This window comes from Apium graveolens, unplaced genomic scaffold (assembly GCF_009905375.1).
Source record: "Apium graveolens cultivar Ventura unplaced genomic scaffold, ASM990537v1 ctg3078, whole genome shotgun sequence".
Taxonomy (NCBI): domain Eukaryota; kingdom Viridiplantae; phylum Streptophyta; class Magnoliopsida; order Apiales; family Apiaceae; genus Apium; species Apium graveolens.
The window spans coordinates 61,491-68,834 of record NW_027417930.1 but is presented as its reverse complement, the minus strand read 5'-3'; the positions used below and the strand labels follow the sequence as shown (position 1 = coordinate 68,834).

Here is a 7,344-nt window from a genome sequence, read left to right as displayed (position 1 = left end):
TTCTATCAACTGATGAAGTGAAATGATTATCCGTTGACAGACTGTGATCAACGGATGCTTCATTATGAACTTCAATGGATGATGCACTTTGTCTTTCAACGGATGCTACATTACTTCTATCAACGGAAGCTGAATTATGACTTTCAACGGATGCAGCATTCTGTGCATTATCCAAAGGCAGATTTTGAATTCTTTTCGAGGTGCCTTCTCCATCATTCTCATCTTCACTATCATCACAATATATCTCAATGTTGTCAAATTTGAGTCCTTCATGATGTCCCTTATCTGTTAGTCCATCAATCTTTTTATCATCAAACACAATATGCACAAATTCCATGACAATGTTGTTTCTTAGATTGTAGACTCTATATGATTTTCCAGCAGAATAACCAACAAATATTCCTTCATCAGCCTTTGCATCAAACTTCCCTTTGTGATCAGGTTGATTCCTTTGAATGTAACATTTGCAACCAAAGACATACAGAAAGTTTAAAGTTGGTTTTATTCTCTTGAACAATTGATAGGGAGTCATGCCTTTTGCCTGATTAATTAGAGAAATATTCTGAGTGTAACATGCACAGTTCACAGCCTCAGCCCAAAAGTATGTTGGGAGTTTTGACTCTTCAAGCATTGTTCTTGCAGCTTCAATTAGTGATCTGTTCTTCCTTTCCACCACACCATTTTGTTGTGGAGTCCTTGGAGCTGAGAACTCATGCATGATCCCATATTCTTCACAGAACAACTTCATGGTTGTATTCTTGAACTCAGTTCCATTGTCACTCCTGATATTCCTTACTTTGAAATCTGGATGATTGTTGACTTGCTTGATATGGTTGATGATGATTTCACTAGCTTCATCCTTTAATCCAAGGAAATAAACCCATGAAAACTTTGAGAAATCATCTACAATCACTAGGCAATATCTTTTCCTTGAAATTGACAATACATTGACTGGCCCAAAAAGATCCATGTGTAGCAGCTGTAATGGTTCATCAATTGCAGATTCAAGCTTCTTACTGAATGATGCTTTCTTTTGCTTTCCTTTCTGACAAGCATCACACAGTCCATCCCTTGTGAATTCCACTAGAGGAATTCCTCTAACTAAGTCCTTTTTGACTAGATCATTCATTGTCTTGAAATTCAAATGGGATAGCTTCTTGTGCCATAGCCAACTCTCATCTGGACTTGCTCTGCTGAGAAGACAAGTGATTGATTCTGAATCTGTAGAGTTGAAGTCAGCTAAGTACACATTCCCTTTTCTAACTCCAGTTAGAACCACTTTGTTGTCCTTCTTACTTGTGACAACACAGGCTTCAGAATTGAAGGAAACAGTATTCCCTCTGTCACATAGTTGACTGATGCTCAATAGATTGTGTTTGATACCATCAACTAATGCAACTTCATCAATGATGACATTTTCTTTTGAAATCAAGCCATATCCCATAGTGAACCCTTTGCTGTCATCTCCAAAGGTTATGCTAGGGCCAGCTCTCTCCTTGAACTCTGTGAGCAGGGTGAAATCTCCTGTCATGTGTCTTGAACAGCTACTGTCCAAGTACCATAGATTCCTTCTTTTTCCCCGCACACAACAAAATCAATCAAGTTGATTTTGGTACCCAAGTTTCCTTGGGTCCAGCCTTGTTAGTCTTTTTCCTAGACTTCATTCCTCCTGCATCTTTTGACTTAGGTACCTTTGGGTCAACCTTGGTCTCAGATGTAGTTGGTTGAAGTGTAGCGTTAGTCACAGACTCATTTAGCACATTTGATTGAATTTGATAAGGCATGGATTGTGCAAACATATTATTCCACATAGGCATGTTGTATGGCATCTGAGGCATACTAAATGCAGAAAAATAAGGATTATTAACATATGGCATGTTTGCAAAATGTGCATGAGGATTCTGATGAGACATAACAGGCATAGCATGCAGAGGTGACATAGACATGTTAGGCATGGAGGGAGTTAAAGGCATGGGAGCATTTTTAACAGATTTGCAGTTATCAGATAGATGATTAACACTTTTACAATGCACACAGCTTTTTCTAGGAGCATATTTGTCAGGTGTGTAATTGTTGTGTTTGTTAATCCCTACCTTCCCATTTCTATTAGATTTTCTTTTAGTTTCCTTTTTATCCTCAACCAATTTAAGCCTATTTTTCAACTGATCTAAAGTCATGTGTCCTATATTCACCTTACTGGCATCTTTGGATGTGCTAGCTCGTTCTTTGACAAAGTTCTTGAAAGTTGAACCATCCTTCTTATTAAGATTATTCTTTTTAGAATCACTTGCCTGTTTTAATTGATGAGCTTTCAATGGATGCTCTTTTTCTTCCTTCAACGGATAACTTTCATCATCCGTTGATTCCACATCCATTGACAATCCATCAATTAATTCTAACTCCTTTTTGTTTTTCTTCCAGGCATTTTCACAGAAAGATTCAATTCCCTGAACCTTGACAATCTGAGCACTAACATCCCTAGATGTTTTCCAGGCCTTGATTACCTCTTGCTCACTTTCTAACTGTTTAGAAAGAATTTCTACTTTCTTAACAGCTTCTTCTAGTTCACTTTCAACAGTCAAGCATTTAATTTTAATCTTTTCAAGCTAAATTACCTGATTCTCTAACACAACATTCCTATCACTTAAAAACAAGTTAATCTCTTTGATTCTTGTGTTTTCTTTAGCTAGTGATTTAAGGGAAACACACAAATGATATAATTCATTGGACATATCATTTATGGCTTCATTACATTCAATCTTAGAAAGTTGAGAGAGATCAGTAGTAATTACCTGGTTTCTTGATGAACTAGTTTCATTTTCATCAGAATTAGCAATCAGGGCTAGGTTGACATATTCCATATCATCATCTTCATTGGCTCCATCTACTGCCCAATCCTCTTGAGTCAGAAAAGCTCTTTCCTTTTTTTTGAGCAAATCAAAATACTTCTTTTTGTAATCAACTTGCTCAAATTTCTTCTTATTAGAGGTTGGCTTCCTGCACTCGTTTGCAAAGTGTCCACCAATGCCACAGTTATAACATTTGAACTTAGATTTGTCCACCATGTTTTTGTTTGGCTTAGTGAATTTTGTATTTTTCCGGAATTTCATCTTTGCAAACCTCCTAGACAGAAAGGCCAAATGTTCATCAACATCATCAGAGTCATCTTGACTGGAATTGTCTTCATCCTCAGCTACTTGCTCCTTTCCCTTGCTTGATTCTGATTTGCTTGTGCCAATTTTGAGACTTGGCATTGTCTTTTCCTCATTCCTGGCTTCAATCTTCTCATTGTCAGCTACAAGTGCAACTGATCCTCCTTTTCTCTTTCCCTTTTCCAACAGCTCATCTTGCTCCATCTCAAGTTCATATGTCTTCAAAATTCCATATAATCTTTCAAGTGTGAAGTCCTTATAATCTTGAGAATTTCTTAGACAAACAGTCATAGGCTTCCATTCCTTTGGTAGAGACCTCGGAAATTTTAAATTGGAGTCCTTGACTTGGTACACTTTGCCATACAGCTTCAATCCATTCAACAGTTTCTGAAATCTGTTGAAGGTATCATTCAATGATTCTCCTTCTTCAAAATGAAAATATTCATACTGTTGAATGAGAAGCTGCATTTTGTTTTCTCTAACTTGCTCAGTACCTTCATAGATAAGTTGCACAGTATCCCAAATTTCCTTAGCAGTTTGGCTGTTAATGACATTGTCAAACATATCTTGATCTAGGCCATTAAACAGAATGTTCATGGCTTTCTTGTCCTTGTGAACCTCTTCAATATCTTCAACAGTCCATTCTGCTTTTGGCTTGGGAATAGACTGTCCAATAGCAACTGTTGCAGTAGCAGCTGTGGCCACCTTGTGAGGGATGCGAGGACCATTTTCAATGCAGTTGATGTAGCTTTCATCTTGAGAGAGAAGATGTAAATGCATCTTCACTTTCCAGTGACGATAGTTATCTCTTTCCACGATTGGAATCTTTACACCAATATCCTTCTTACTCATGATGTTAGAAGAATAGATCTTTAAACTCTTTGTATGTTAAGAGCTTGCTCTGATACCAGTTGTTATTCTCAGTGAACTAATAATGAGATTTACAGAAGGGGGGTTGAATGTAAATCTCAAAACTTTTTCAAGTTGTGAGCAGTTTCTGGGCTATTGTGTTTTGATGAACAAGTGTGTGTGAATTGCTTTCAGCTAATGCAGACAAATATATATTCAAACACAAATGTAAAGAACACAACAGACTTAAAAACTTTTCTGGTGGATTTGTTATTCCACCAGAGATATGTTTTTCAGAAAATCTGTGATTCAAAGAATTAAATCACAGCTGCGTCCTAGTACAAACTAGATGATTTTCTCTCTGGATTTTTCTAAACAGCTCTGGAAAATTCACACTCTAATTACTAGCTGCTACTTGGTTTATATATCACCAAGTTTACAAGTGAAGACAAAACTGTAAAATACAATTAAAAGATTCTTCACATGTTTCTTCTTCATTTCTCTATCCAATGCAATTTAGGTTTAGCTGTGAATCTTTGAATACTTTCTTGTTTGCACCAGAATGGAAATGCTGCATTTTCTTGATTCCTCCTAGAGGCTTCCACATTCCAGTTTGTCTCTTTCAACCCATGTGCCTCTGTCAGCTTATGAATTGTCACTATCAACTGCTATTTGAACTAAACATCCATTGAAGCTTTCATCCGTTGATGCTTTATCTGTTGAAGCTTTATCCGTTGAAGCTTTATCCGTTGATGCATTAGCAGTTGAAGCTTTATCCGTTGAAGCTTTATCCGTTGAAGCTTTAGCAGTTGAAGCTTTATCCGTTGAAGCACTCATCCGTTGATGGATGTTATCCGTTGAAGCTTTAGAGACATCCGTTGAAGCTTTGCTTCTCATCCGTTGAAGGCGTTTAATATCAGTTGATATAACTTCATTTATACAAAATTACAAGGCATGAAATATTTACAATTAGCCCTCCTATTTGCATATCCACTAGTAGTAAACATGACTGATAATTTCCCACAACATCTAAGAATTACAACTTAAATACAGAGAATGAAATGTGCTACAATACTAAACTTATTTCTAAGTAAAGCTACTCCTTCAACGGATAGCCAAAATGGTCTTATCCGTTGAGGCTACAAACACTAGATTTCTACTTAAGTGTTTTGTTTAACTTATCATCAAACTAATACACATATTCCTAACAGTTGTCAATTTCTTTAGACATATAGGGACTCAACATAATTGATGCCTATTCAACTTTTATCTTAATTGTGGATGTTTGGTAGAATGGTATTAGTATAATGAAAGTTGGTTTTATCAGTTTCGTGTTATTCGATTAATATCATCACTGTTGCATGCTAAGGGTAATAACAATGACTATTGAAGGAAGTAGTAATGAAGTTGTGATCTCATGAGTGTTTTAATATTGTTAATTCGAAGTGTTAATTAAGTGATTAATTTTAGTAGTTAATTGTAGTTAATAATTAGTTACTTAAATCTAAGTGTTATTGTCTTAGCATTGAGAAGTAATCATACATTGGTGAGTGAGTTTAATTGAACATAGTTAGTCTGAGTCTCTGTGGGAATGAATTAGAAAGTATTTTATATTACTTGCGAATGCATATACTTGCGTGAATATTAACGCGTGTTTTCGCCCTAACAAGTTTTTGACGCCGCTGCCGGGGACTCGGCGTATTTGTTTAGTTTATGTACTTACCATCATTGGTCGTTAGGACTCAGTGATTAAGACGTGTTACTTATTATTTTTGGTTGTGTTTCAGGTACTTTAGCGAGCGTTTATGCAAACTTGTTCTCGTACTCGCAAGAGGACTTTAGATACAGCTGAGGAGATAGACGAAGTTCTTGATATTCCGAAGAAGATAGATTTTGAAGATTCGGATTCAGGAAGTGAGCAAAAGGAGCCAGTAATCACGGGTGATCGTATTGTTCCGGCAGATCCAGCTCTTATGGACTTTTCTCGGCCTAAAATTGATGACATTCAGTCAAGCATTCTTCATCCGGCTATCCAAGCTAACACCTTTGAAATCAAGCCGGGCACTATTCAGATGGTGCAGAACTCTGTTTCTTTCGGAGGAGCTGTGACTGAAGACCCCAACATGCACATAAGGAATTTTGTCGAGATCTGCAGTACTTTCAAATATAATGGTGTGACTGATGAGGCTATCAAGCTGAGGTTTTTCCCACTCTCACCGAGGGATAAAGCTAAGGACTGGTTACATTCTGAACCAGCTGAGTCCATCACTACTTGGCAAGATCTTGCGCAAAAGTTTCTGGTGAAGTTTTATCCAATGGCAAAGACTGCTGCTATGAGGAGTGCTCTTACTCAGTTTACGCAGCAACCTACAGAATCTATGTGCGAAGCTTGGGAGCGCTACAAGGAAATGTTGAGAAAGTGTCCACATCATGGAATTCCAAATTGGATGGTGATCACTGGTTTCTATAATGGTTTAGGGGCCCAATCTCGGCCCATGCTCGATGTAGCAGCTGGAGGCGCCTTGTGGGCCAAAAGCTATACTGAGGCTTATAATCTTATTGAGACTATGGCTGCAAATGAGCATCAAAACCCAACTCAAAGGATGATGCCTGGGAAGGTAGCAGGTATTCTGGAAGTCGATGCAGCCACCGCTATTGCACCGCAGCTCCAAGCGCTATCTATGAAGGTCGATTCTCTAGCTACCTATGGGGTCAATCAAATAGCTATGGTCTGTGAGCTTTGTGCAGGTTCTCATGCTACGAATCAGTGTTCTCTTATTAATGAATCTGTTCAGTATGTGAATAATTATCAGCGACAACAGTAGCCTGTGCCAGCTACTTATCATTCTAACAACAGAAATCATCCAAATTTCAGCTGGGGTAATAATCAGAATGCTATTCAGCCACCATATCAGCAAGGTGTGAGTAAACAGTTCACTCCACCTAGATTCCAGCAACCACAGCAGTATGCTCAAAGGCAATCATATCCTCAATAGGGAGGTGCAGAGGCACCCACTAGTGCTGATTTTGAGGAACTTAAGCTGTTGTGCAAGAGTCAGGCGGTATCGATCAAGACCTTGGAAAATCAAATCGGTCAAATAGCCAATGCAGTGCTCAATCGTCAACCTGGCACACTTTTCAGTGACACGGAAGTGCCAGGCATGAAGGAAGCTAAAGAGCAAGTCAAGGCTATTACCTTAAGGTCTGGGAAAGTTGCTGATGCTGAAAAGGCAAAAGAAGGAGAAACTGAAGTTGGAGATGAAGAAGCTAAGCAAAAGGAGAAAATGGCGGAACCAAGGAAGACTACTGTTGAACACACTCTGCTTGAGGGTAATACAGGGGA

The 7,344-nt window shown here is 38.1% G+C and overlaps 1 non-coding gene across 1 annotated transcript; it reads right to left on the bottom strand.

The window, feature by feature from the left end:
- Window positions 1-6,331: 6,331 nt before the first annotated feature.
- LOC141700910 (small nucleolar RNA R71) lies at window positions 6,332-6,438 on the bottom strand. Its single transcript, XR_012566587.1, has one exon. It is a non-coding gene; the product is annotated as a small nucleolar RNA R71 (small nucleolar RNA).
- Window positions 6,439-7,344: the final 906 nt, after the last annotated feature.